The sequence below is a fragment of the Marmota monax genome, unplaced genomic scaffold (genome assembly GCF_021218885.2).
Source record: "Marmota monax isolate L192 unplaced genomic scaffold, Marmota_monax_Labrador192_F-V1.1 WCK01_AAM20220418_F8-fsc00171, whole genome shotgun sequence".
Taxonomy (NCBI): Eukaryota; Metazoa; Chordata; class Mammalia; order Rodentia; family Sciuridae; genus Marmota; species Marmota monax.
In genome coordinates this window covers 3062726-3076087 of record NW_026694658.1, presented here as the reverse complement: position 1 = coordinate 3076087, position 13362 = coordinate 3062726, and the positions used below count along the sequence as shown (strand labels likewise).

Here is a 13362-nt window from a genome sequence, read left to right as displayed (position 1 = left end):
TAAAAGATTTATTAATGCTGTGTGTACCATTTTGATGTCATAGAAGACTATAATTATTAGATTTTATATTCTGTTTCTCTCTATAGCACTTTCCATCTTCTTTGTTTTCTGATCTCTCTTTTACAACCACATTGTATGTTTCATCCATCATCGCTCTCTCTTTCCTCTTCTTTTTTTGCCTACTGCACATCCCCATCCCCACTTTAGGTTATTGATCCCTTGAGGGAAATCTTGCTGGAACTTTCTTCACCTAGGCTTTCAGCATGATTTACTTTTTTACCTCCTTGAAATTTTTGATCAGATTTCTTTCTTTTCTTTTCCTTTCTCTCTTCTTCCCTCCCCCCTTTTCTTTCTGCTGGGCTCAAAACCAGGGCCACATTATGCATGCTAGGCAAGTGCTATCACTGAGCTACATCCCTAACCCTTGATCAAATTTCTTAAATCACCTTTTCTGAGAGACCTTCTCTGACTATCCTATTTAAAACTGCATCTTCCTTGCCACTGTTTTCCAGGTTTGTTTCCTACTTACTGCTCTTCACTTCTAATGTGTCATAATTGATTTATTTTTTTATATTTTAGTGTTGGTCTCCTTCCACTAGAGTGTAAGCTCCATGAAGTTTGATTGAGTGTTGTACATCTTGCTCCTTCGGTATCATTTGTCGTGTAGTAAGCACTTCATAAACACTTATTAAATGAATTCATGAACAAACCACCATGTCCTCATCTTTGGATTTTTTATTACCTTGCACATTTTAATTACCAGATTCATTTAGTTGAATTTCATTGCATTTGTTTGTTTGTTTGTTTGTTTGGCACAGGTGATAGAACCCAGGGGCACTTTAACACTAAACTATATCCCCAGCCCTTTTTATTCTATTCTACTTTATTTGTTTGCTTATTTGGTAGCAGGGATTAAACACAGGTATGCTTAACTACTGAGCTACATCCTCAGCCCTTTTTATTTTTTATTTTGAGACAAGTTTTGTTAAATTGAAGGGTTTCACTGTATTGCTAAGGTTGGCCTCCAACTTGCAATCTTCCTGCCTCAGCCTCCTGAATTATTGAAATCACAGGTATGTGCCACAGGGCCCAAATAAGAATTCTAGTGACTGTGAAAATGAATACATGGATATAACAATTAAGAATTTTTAAAAAATGAATACATGGGCCAGAGGGAGAGGTGCCCTGAGCTATATTCCCCATGGGTCTGTCTATTATGTGATGGGTATTTATAGGAGGGTTTGACAGAAAAATTAACTACTAAAGGTATCCAAAAAAGGCCTGAGAAAATCTGGTTAAAATGTATAACCTTGGACTGGGGTTGTAGCTCAGTGGTAGAGCGTTTGCCTAGCATGTGTGAAGCACTGGGTTCAATTCTCAGCACCACATATAAATAAATGAATAAAATAATGGTCCATCAACATCCTAAAAAAATATTTTTAAAAAAGATAAAATGTGGGCTGGGGTTGTGGCTCAGTGGTAGAGTGCTTACCTAGCATGAATGAAGCACTGGGTTCAATCCTCAGCACCACATAAAAATAAAAATTAAAGATATTGTGTCCACCTAAGAAAAAAAAACTAGAAAATAAATTAAAAAAAAAATAAAGTTACTTTTAAAAAAATAAAATGTATAACTTTGTATGGCTACTACTGGGAATAGTCATTTTTTAGTATTTTTAAAAAATAAATAAAAGGTTCTGTTGAAAAAGAATTCTTGCTGGATGCTGTACCACATGCCTATAATCTTAATGATTGAGAAGACTGAAGCAGGATGATTACAACTTTGAGGCCAGCTTCTGCAATATAGTAAGACCCTATCTCAAAATTTGAAGGGATAAAAACAAGATAGGGAGGCTAGGGTTGTGGCTCAGTGGTAGAGCACTCGCCGAGCACTCGCCTAGCACTCGCGTGGCACTGAGTTTGATCCTCAGCACCAAATAGGAAGGAAGGAAGGAATTAAAAAAATAGGCTAGGGATGTAGCTTAGTGGTAGAATACCCCTGGGTTCAATTTCTAGTGCTGCAATAAATAAATAAATAAATAAATAAATAAATAAATAAAGTGATTCTACTTTCAGGAAAAAAAAATTATTAAAGTAGTTTTACCAAACTTAGCATTTAAAACATATAAAACTTTTCTTTTTCTCCAATGTAATTGTTTTGGTTTATTCAGTTTCCACATGTTTAACATAACGAAGCTGTTAATTATTACAAACAGCCAGGCGTGGTGGCGCATGTTTGTAATCCCCTTGGGAGGCTAAGGCAGGAGGATTTTGAGATCAAAGCCAGCCTCAGCAAAAAGCAAGGTGCCAAACAACTCAGTGAGACCCTGTCTCTAAATCATACAAAATAGGGCTGGGAATGTGGCTCAGTGGCCAAGTGCCCCTGGGTCCAATCCCTGGTGTGTGTGTGTGTGTGTGTGTGTGTGTGTGTGTGTGTGTATCAATCACAAACACTGTTTTGAACCATCTAAAAAAGAGGAAACCCCTTTTAGATCCTTTTCCACTGAAATTTATTATCAGTTGGCATCACAGAAGCAATATTTTTTTAAAATGTTTTTAGTTATACATGAACACAAGATCTTTATTTTGTTTGTTTATTTTTATGTGGTGCTGGGGATCAAATCCGGTGCCTCACATGTGCAAGGCAAACACTCTGCCACTGAGCCACAACCTCAACCCCCAGAAGCAATATTAAGAGTAATTAGATTTGGGCTGGGGTTGTGGCTCAGTGGTAGAGCATTCACTTGGCACGTGCAAGGCCCTTTGTTCGATCCTCAGTGCCACATGGGAATAAATAGATAAGGTGAGGGTATTGTGTCCAACTACAACTAGAAAAAAAATTTTTAAAAAAAGAGTAATTTAGATTAGAATTACTTTCAAAAATTGGCAATATCCACTAATTTTCTTGAATATTTATTTTTTAGTTGTAGTTGGACATAATACCTTTATTTATTTATCTATTTATTTATCTATTTATTTTAGAATTTTAATATTTATTTTTTAGTTTTCAGCAGACACAACATCTTTGTTTTTATGTGGTGCTGAGGAACGAACCCGGGCCGCATGCATGCCAGGCGCACTCGCTGAATGCTAAGTACTCTACCATTGAGCTACAAACACAACCCCGATATCCACTACTATTAAACATACACATTTCATTCCATTTGCAGGGCTATATCTACCAGAAAGTTGTGCCAAAAGACTTGTACAGCAGTATTCATAGCAGTATTATTTATAGTAGCCCCAAATTGGAAATAATGCTGATGTGTATCAACAGTAGAATAAGTTGTGGTGTATCCATACAATAGCATAACATACAGCAATGAGAACAGGTTGGTTACTGCTACATGCAGCAGTATGTTTGAATCAACTGGACATGATGTTGAGCCATAAGAAGCCAGGCATAAAAGAGGACAAACTGGGCTGGGCACCACATAAAAATAAATAAATAAAAGAGGACATACTATATAACTCCATTTATATAAAGTTCAAAAATAGGAAAAGCTAAAACTGTAGTAACAAGTCGATCATAGTGGTTATTCTGGGGGAAGAAATAATTACTAGGAATGCTACCAATGGGGTTTCTGGGGTCATGTATTGTCTCTAGATCTCAGTGGTAGTTACATGGGTGTATTCTTTGTAAAATCCCATCAAGATGTACATTTTACATTTGTATACTGCATATATGTTGTACCTATATAGTTTGAAAAATACTTGTACTATTCCCTACTCCCCACCCCACATACAAATAAATAAATACATCTGTACATACGGAAATCCTTGTAAGCCTGATCTTAATGCAGAAATAGTTAATGACTTCTTCTTAGCACAGTATTCTGAGGTGTGTGTTGTCCAAAATAAATTACTTGGTTTTTATACTGGGGATTGAACCCAGAATGCTTTACCACTGAGCTATATCACCCAGACCTTTTTATTTTTTTATTTTGAAACAAGATCCCACTAAGTTGCTAAACCTGGCCAATCCTTCTGTCTCAGCCTCCTGACTCACAGGGATTGCAGGTATGCACCAACATGCCTCACCTTCATATATTTTTTAAGAGAAAAAAACATACTGATCAGGCCGGGCACAGGGGCGCACACCTGTAATCCCAGCAGCTCAGAAAGCTGAGACAGGAGGATCCAGAGTTCAAAGACAGCCTGAGCAATGGCAAGACACGTAAGCAACTCAGTGAGACCCTGTCTCTAAATAAAATACAAAATAGAGCTGGGGATGTGGCTCAGTGGCCTAGTGCCCCTAGGTTCAATCCCTGGCACCCACCACCCCCCAAAAAAAAATATACTGATCAGTTCTTTTTATTTTTTAAATCTATTTCTTGTGGTGCTAGGGATCAAGCCCAGGGCCCTGCATATATAGGCAAGCACTCTGCCATGGTGCTACATCCCAGCCCTGTTCTCACATAACTTTTGAAGTACCATGAATTATACTTTTGGTCATTACTTTTAGTCAGTGACTTTGGGGTGGTGTTGGGTTTTTTAACTATAGACCATGGTACAAAAATATATTGTACTCACGTTGTAGAATCCATGGGTTTGTGTAACTGAAATAAAATACTCTAAGAAATAGTATTTTAGACTATTTTCTCCTTCCATAACAGACTGCCACAAAGTGGGTAAATATAAACAATACAAGTTTATTTGGCTCTTGGTTCTGGATGGTGCAAAGTCCAAGATGTAGGGGCCATATCTGGTAAGGGCTTTCTTACTGTATGTTAACATGGTGAAAGGCATCATATGACAGAAGAGAGGAAAAAGGGTATCAAACTCTTTCCTTTTATAACTGACCCACTCCTGGTGGCTTTGATCCATTTATGAGGACAGAACCTGCATGACCTTGATCACCTCTTAAAGGCTCCTTCTCTCAGCTGTGTTGCATGGGGAAATCAAATTTTAACTACTACAGTGGACATTCAAACTATAGCAAATAGTATTTACTTGTGTCAAATTTGTGATCATACAGTTTTTATTTTACGCGTCTTGCCATTGCTCAGGCTGTCTTAGAACTCTGGATCCTCCTGTCTAGATTTTCACAGTGCAATTTAGTTTAAAGAAATTGCACTATATGAGAATACTTTCTCAAAATTTAAACAAAATTTAAAGAATTGGGAATGTAGCTCAGTGCCTGTGTTCAGTCCCCAGTACTACAAAAAAGAAAGAAAGAGACAGAAAAGAAAGTCTCAATTATTTTTCAGGAAAAAAAAAAATTCCGTTCCTTTCTGATTCATTCATTTTATATATTCTATAACAATTATTGTTTTACCCTAATATCTGATATATACATATATAAAAATTCTAATGCTGTCCTCTGATTTTATGGTTGATCATCAACTGTTAAAACCATTGGGTGGATGTTAAAATTTCTCATCTTCAGTAGTTTCACAACTCAGTTCTGATCATTATTTCTTGCTAAATATTTGTGCATTTTGTAATTCAACATCTTATAGATAGTAATATAAAGTTTACTAACTATAGTCAGCATTTCATATCAACCAGATTTAGCTAACCACTAATTAAAAATATTTGGGAAAGAAAAGGCAATAAAATATAATAATGCATTGATAACAATAGTACAAATCAGACTGGGGATATAGCTAAGTGGTGGAATATTTGCCTAGAATCCATGAAATTCTGGATTCAGTCCCCAGCCTTGCCTCCCCCCACCATGTACATACACACAAATTAAAATACAGTATAACAAGTATTTGCATAGCATTAACTTTATACTAAGCATTGTAAGTAATGTAGAGATGATTTAATGTATTTGGTAGGATGTACTTATATGTTCTAAGGCCCTGGGTTCAATCCCCAGCACCACAAAAAAAATCCCTACTTGGGCTGTGGTTGTGGCTCAGTGGTAGAGCACTTGCCTATCACATGTGAGGCACTGGATTCAATCTCAGGACCACATAAAAATAAAGAAAGAAATTGAGCCGGGCACGGTGGTGCATGACTTTAATCCCAGCAGCTCTGGAGGCTGAGGCAGGAGGATCACGACGAGTTCAAAGCCAGCCTCAGAGATTGTGAGGTGCTAAGCAATTCAGTGAGACATTGTCTTTAAATAAAAATACAAAAATAAATAAAGTTATTATGTCCATCTATAACTCAAAAAGTTTTTAAAATCCCTACTTTATTATAACTCTAGAATTTATTCCCTAACCAGAAATTATCTTTATACCATAAGTATGTTTAAGTTCATTGTTATAATTAAAAACCAGATTAAATTATATATTAAAATTATAATGTATTAATGATGTATTAAAATGTTATAATTAAAAAACAGATTGGAACTGTGGTTGTGGCTCAGTGGTAGAGAGCTTGCCTAGCATGTATGAGGCACTAGGTTCAATCCTCAGCAGCACATTAAAAAAATATAAGTAATTACTGGGGCTGGAGTTGTAGCTCAGTGGTAGAGTGCTCGCCTAGCATGTGTGAGGCACTGGGTTTAAACCTCGGCACCACATAAAAATGAAATAAAGATATTATGTCCACCTACAACTAAAAAATAAATAATTTTTTAAAAGACGGTAAATTTAAAAATATATATATATATGTAATTACTTTAATGATATTGTTGAGGAAATCAAGAATAAGATAAAATATTTTGTGTACTCTAATTATCTATATTTTTTATCATTTTTTTATTTGCAGTTCTGGCGATCAAACCCAGGGCCTTGTACATAGTAAGTGCACAGAGCCACACCCCCAGCCTGCTCTTTTATTTTTATTTATTTATTTAGGTGCCGGTGATTAAACTCAGGGGCAGTTTACTACAGAGCTACATCCCTAGTCCTTTTTTAACTTGTTTGTTTATTTTGTTCTATTTGGTACTAGGGACTGAACCTAGGGGAGCTCTACCACTAAGCTACATTACCAGTCCTTTTCATTTTTTAAATTTTGAAACAAGGTCTCACTAAGTTGCCAAGGTTGATCTCCAACTTATGATCCTTCTGCCTCTGTCTTCCGAGTAGCTGAAATTAAGGAATGCACCACCATGCTGGGTCAGAGACAGAAATAATAAGTTATTATTTCAGAGTTGTTCACCATGCTGAAACAGTTTATAATATTAAATCATTACTGTTTAATTCCATTTCTGCTTAATAGAGTTTTAATTGCTTGGCATACATAATTAATTAACTAGGACATAGGAGCCAGCGAGCAACTTCAAGGTGGCACAAGAACATCACAAATGAGGTGTATTTTAACATAAACTTATTCACAAAGAATTATTGAAACAGTTGCTCTGTGATTTTTAATATTGCCTTTAGAGCCACTTCGGGACCAAATCCAAGAACATTATTAGGTCAGCAGAAATTTTAACATATAATGAGTTATGAAGGTAGGCAGTTTAAACTTCTGTAAGATATTAAATGAACACATTTTTTTTCCAGAAGTGATTTTTAGTGATTTTTTGTGCTTTTAAAGAGGACTTTTCGTGTGGTAATCATCATGAATAAGGTTTGTTGATACCATTTGAAGATAATTGTTGTTTTATATATTTAGATTAAGCTGACATTAGATTCATAGATTAGCATTTGGAAACTCATATAATTACTAGCCTTGTTATTTCTCTTCTCTCTCAATCATAAATATCTTTCTAAGGTAAAGGAAAAAATATAGCTGGAATCCATGGCACATGCTGGTAATCCCAGTGACTCAGAAAGATTGTAAGACCAGCCTTAGCAATTTAGCCAGACCCTGTCTCAAAAAATAAAAAAGAGCTGGGCATGTGGGTCAGTGGTTAAGTGCCCTGGGTTCAATCCCTGGTACCAGTAAATAAATATATAAACATTTTACTTGATTTTAAAATTTACCAAAAAAAGAACTGGTATATCGCTCAGTGATTAAGCACCCCTGGGTTCAATCCCTGGCACTAAAAAATAAAAAGGAATGGGGATATACCTTAGTGGTAAAAAATCCCTGGGTTTAGTCCTCAGTATTGTGGTGGGGGTTAAGGAGAAATAGAATTTGTTATATACAGTCACTGTGGGTGTGGTGATAAAAGTAATTTTATTTACCTATAAGTTATTTATTTTTTTGAAAAAAGTAGAAAATGATACATTTTATGTGTGTTATTTATTTAAGAAGATTTAGAGAATAAAAATGTTCTCTCAGGCACTTAAAATTGTGAAATAAGCAAAAGTTGTGAAATGTAAATACAGAGAAATGAAACTATTAAAAGGAATTTATTTTTAGTTGTACAGATTTTTTTGAAAAAAATGAAGAATGACAGTTGAGGAAGTAACCAAATTGAACTTGCTACATTGTTCCCATGTATACTACAAAACTATAAAATTAAACATTAATTTTCTTTGTTATTTAACTTGATGTGTTGAATACCTAACATACCAATTTTTTTAGTAATCTTTTCTATTTTTTCTCAAAAATATTGTTTATTTTTGGTACATATTTTGACTTGGGTTATTTTTAGACAAAAACAAAACAGTTAATTTTGTTCAATTTGTTAAATGGTTCTGATTTGGGAGGCTGAGACAGGAGGATCACAAATTTGAGGCCAACCTCAGCAATTTAGTGAGGCCCTAAGCAACTTAGGGAGACACTATCTTGATAAAAAAAAAAAAAAAAATTAAAATGGCTGGGGATGTGGCTTAGTGGTTAAGTGCCATTGGTTTCAATACCTAGTACCAAAAAAAAAAAAAAAAGATATTTCCAGGTGGTAATATAGCTCAGTAGAAAATCAAGTGGTTGGCATAAAACCTTTAAAAAAAACAAGAGGTTTTTTTGGTGACATTCAGTAGTGGATGTGAATAAAGTCAAGTTTATTGGCAAATAATATACATAAGTTAAAATCTCCCTCTTTATATATTTTTTTAAAAACATTTTTTAGGTGTAGATGGTCACAACACAATGCCTTTATTTTTATGTGGTGCTGTGGATCGAACTCGGGTCCCTCCAGTGCTAGGTGAGCTCTCTACCCCTGAGCCACAATCCCAGCTCCTCCCTCTTTATATTTTAAAGTCACATAGGAATATAAGTATTTTAATTCATGAGCAATATTATTATGAAATCAACATGAAAAGAGCTGTCAAATTATATACATAATAAAAAAGTACTGAAATGGCTTTAAGAAAATAAAGAACTTTTAAAACTATAATTCAGCAAGAAAAGTAAAATTATGTTTAACATGTAGAATATTTTGGATAATCAATAATGTTTCAATGAATTGAAATTGATGAATTGAGCTGCTATAAAAATTTGTAGGGCTGGGAGTGTTTCAGTGATTGAATTCATGCCTTGAAGTGCTCTATCTACCGCCCCCCCCGCCAAATTTTTTTTTTTTTTAATAAAGCCTTTAAAATATATGAAGGGGCTGGAGTTGTGACTCAGTGTAGAGCACTTGCCTAGCATGTGTGAGGCACTGAGTTGGATTCTCAGCACAACGTATAAATAAATAAAATAAAGGTCCATTGACAAATAAAAAATATTTTTAAAAAAATGAGTAAGCTTTACTTATATGACCTCAATATTAAAATAAATTTAAAATTAAAAAACAAAATATAATTATTTATGAAATCTAAGCATGAGTTACTTCATGAGTTATTGTAAAATATTTTAGATTTGGTGCAAATATTAACAATGTTTCTTTGAGTTTTTGTTTGTTTTTATTGTTATACTGGCAAGGAAAATAACCCATCAAACTGCATATTCAGCTATTGTTTATCTCTTGTGATGAAAACTGTAGATTTCATATAAGTTTAATTTCAGTTAATGTTTATAGATATTTGGTATGTAATTATATTTCTGAGAATATTGTGAAAGACTGGGGAAAAAATTATAGGAACTGAAAGTACCATGGTCACTATGTGTGTTAAATACATGATAAAATTTATGAGATCCATTTTTAGTAGATGACTTTCACCATTTCTAAAAAGTAAAAATCCCTATTAAAACGGCACTTTGCTAGTTTTTGTCATAATACAAAGCAGCCTCAAATTTAAAAAAAAAAAAAAAGTTAAAGGAAGTTTCTACTTTACTTGTTTGAATAAATTAACTCTTTTCACTGAAATAAAGATTCTTGAAGCACCCTTAAGGATAACTGATGGTGGGCACTCAGGCATCTAAAAGAACAGGGAGTCTGTTTTCCTTTGTTCTTGCCTAATTTCTCTTAACAACATGTTTCTTACCAGTGCAGTAGGGCACACCTGTAAAATCTGAGCTGAGGCAGGAACATGATGAGTTCAAGGCCATCCTGGAAAAGGTAGTGAAACCACCATCTCAAAAAAATTTTTAAAATTTACAAAAGGAAACATGTTTCTTTAAACATCTATAGCCTGAAGTATCTTTTTTTGTAGAAGCAAAGAAGAAAAGGTAGATAAGGTAGGCCAATATTAGTATATTGGGTGATGTGTATAATGTTGAATCATTTTTTCTTTACACAAATTGCACAAAGAGTATGATTATATCTCCTTGCTGATCTAAATTTGTTTTATGTATCTCTATAGTAGAAAAATGGTGGTACTATTTTTCATTTTCAAATGGTGGTACTATTAATCACTCGATTTAAATAAGTACAAGATTCTAGGGCTGGTGATATAGCTCAGTGATAGAGTGCTCACCTAGTTCATATGAGGAAAACTATTCTCCCATACATCTGACTTGGAAAATTCATTTACTAAAAAATAGGTTGTCAGGAAGGGGATGTAGCTGAATGGTAGAGTGCTTACCTAGTAAGCACCAGGCCCCAAGGTCGGTTCCCTAGCACCAAAAATAAATAGAGAGAGAGAAAGAGGAAAAACTTTAATCATCTTAAGTTAGAAATCTGAATAAAAGTAGAAAATGCCCTTTGCTGTAGTCATTAAATTGTTTAAAAATTAAACCTGAGTAATATTCCATTGTGTATATATACTACAGTTTCTTTTTTTTTTATTTTTTTATTAGTTGCTCGAGACAATACAATGATCTTGACATAGCATACATTTGATTCAAGTGGGTGCTACAGTTTCTTTATTCATTCATCTCTTAAAGGGCATCTAGGTTGCTTCCACAGTGTAGCTATTGTGAATTGAGCTGCTATAAACATTGATTGGCTGCATTACTATAGTATGCTGATTTTAAGTACTTTGGATATAGACCAAGGAGTGAGATAGATAGCTGGGTCAAATGGTGGTTCCATTCCAAGTTTTCTAAGATTGGTTTCCAGATTGGTTGCACCAATTTGCAGTTCCACCAGCAATGAATGAGTGTGTCTTTTCCCCCATATCCTTGCCAACATTTATACATTATCTGTATTCTGGATAACTGCCATTCTGACTGGCATGAGATGACATCTTAGTTTTGATTTGTGTTTCTCTAATTACTAGAGACGCTGAACTTTTTTTTATATATTTGTTGATTGAATTATATATTTTGAGAAGTGTCTCTTTGGCTCCTTAGCCTATTTATTGATTAGTTGTTTATTTTTTTGATGTTAAGTTTTTTTGAGTTCTTTATATATCCTGGAGATTAACGCTATATCTGATGTACATGTGGCAAAAAATTGCTTCCAAAATATAGGCTTTCTCTTAAAAGAGAAAAAAATGTGGAATTTGTAGGTAAATGGATGGATTGGAGAATATCATGCTAAGTGAAGTAAGCAAATTCCTAAAAACCAAAGGCCAGATGTTCTCTCTAATAAGTGGATGCAGATCCATGATGGGGGGAACATGTGAAAAATGGAGAAATTTTGATGGGGCAAAGGGGAGGGAGGAACGTGGAGGGGATGTGGGGGTAGGAAAGATGGTGGAATGAGATGGACATCATTATCCTAGGTACATGTATGACTGCACATATGGCGCGACACTACATCGTGTACAACCATAGAAATGTAAAGTTGTGCTGCAATTGTGTACAATGAATCAAAATGCATTCTGCTGTCATATATCTAATTAAAATAAATTTAAAAATAAGTTGAAACAAACATAGCTAATTTTATGAAATTTTGGTGACATGATCTTACAGATGAAAAAAATTAGTCCAATAGTTTCCGTCTTGTCAAAGCAATATATAAGGTCAAAGTAAATGAAAACAAACATTAAACTTAATTCAGTTTTATTATTACCTTGAACCTACTTCATGTGCAATTTTCTACATGTGTATAAAGAAAATAAGCAATTATGTTAATATTACATGGGAAATACGCTTTTCATGAAATGATAAAAACCTTAGATGTAAATTGAATAAAAAATATATATAGATATTAAACCTGACATAATTGACTTACTGAAAAAGTAAACCTGAGCTGGGATTGTGGCTTAGTGGTAGAGTGCTTGCTAGCATATGTGAGTCATGGGATCTATTCTCAGCATCATATTGAAATTAATAAAATAAAGTCCATTGAAAACTAAAAAAAAAAAAACCTAGGACTGGGGTTGGGGCTTAGTGGTAGAGCGCCTGCCTCGCACACGTGAGACGCTGGGTTTGATCCTCAACACCACATAAAAATAAAGATATTGTGTCCATCTACAATGAAGAAAAAATCTTTTAAAAGTAAACTTAATATCAAAAAACAAATGAAGGGCTGGGGATGTGGCTCAAGTGGTAACGCGCCTGCCTGGCATGCGTGGGGTGCTGGGTTCGATCCTCAGCACCACATACAAATAAAATAAAGATGTTGTGTCCACTGAAAAAATAAATATTTAAAAAATCCTCTCTCTCTCTCTCTCTCTCTCTCTCTCTCTCTCTCTCTCTCTCTCTCTCCTTCTTTAAAAAAAAAAATGAATTTTAGGCAAGGGTAGTGGCACACACCTGTAATCCCAGCAATTCAGGAAGCTGAGAAAGGAGGACCCCAAATCCAAAGCCAGCCTCAGCAACTTAGGGAGGCCCTAAGCAATTCAGTGAGACCCCATCTCAAGATAAAAAATTGAAAGGACTGGGGATGTAGCACAGTGGTTAAGCATTCCAGGGTTCAATACCCTACCCCTACACACACCAAAAAAAAAAAAAGAATCTCTTTGGAAAGAAATATATAAATTGCAAAATTTTGTTGTGGAATTGAGTTAATATTTAACTTTGAAAGCATATAAATGTGAATTTGAAAGTGTTTATAATATCTTCTTAAATACAGTTTATTTAATTTTTTTTCCATCCCCAGCAAATAGGAGATTTTTTCCCCTAAATTTCGGTAATGATTATTGTGTTAACTTGGTAGGGCTATTCTACGTATTATTATCTATCAAAGTATTTTTTTAATTGGGAATACATTAAACTGTGTGGAGTAGAGAAGTATATCTTCAACTAGTTTGCTTTCCTAGTTTTAGATCTTCTACCAAGATGTGAAATAGCCTTCTAGCATCTGTATTGTCACCTTTTATATCCTTAACTAGGTTCTATAAAGTGAAGACTATTTTA

The 13362-nt window shown here is 34.5% G+C and overlaps 1 protein-coding gene across 1 annotated transcript in view; it reads left to right on the top strand.

Annotated features, from left to right (window-relative positions):
* The window catches only part of Vmp1 (vacuole membrane protein 1), a 116026-nt gene that overhangs the window by 71099 nt on the left and 31565 nt on the right, over positions 1-13362 (top strand). The gene's annotated exons all lie outside the window — the stretch shown is intronic.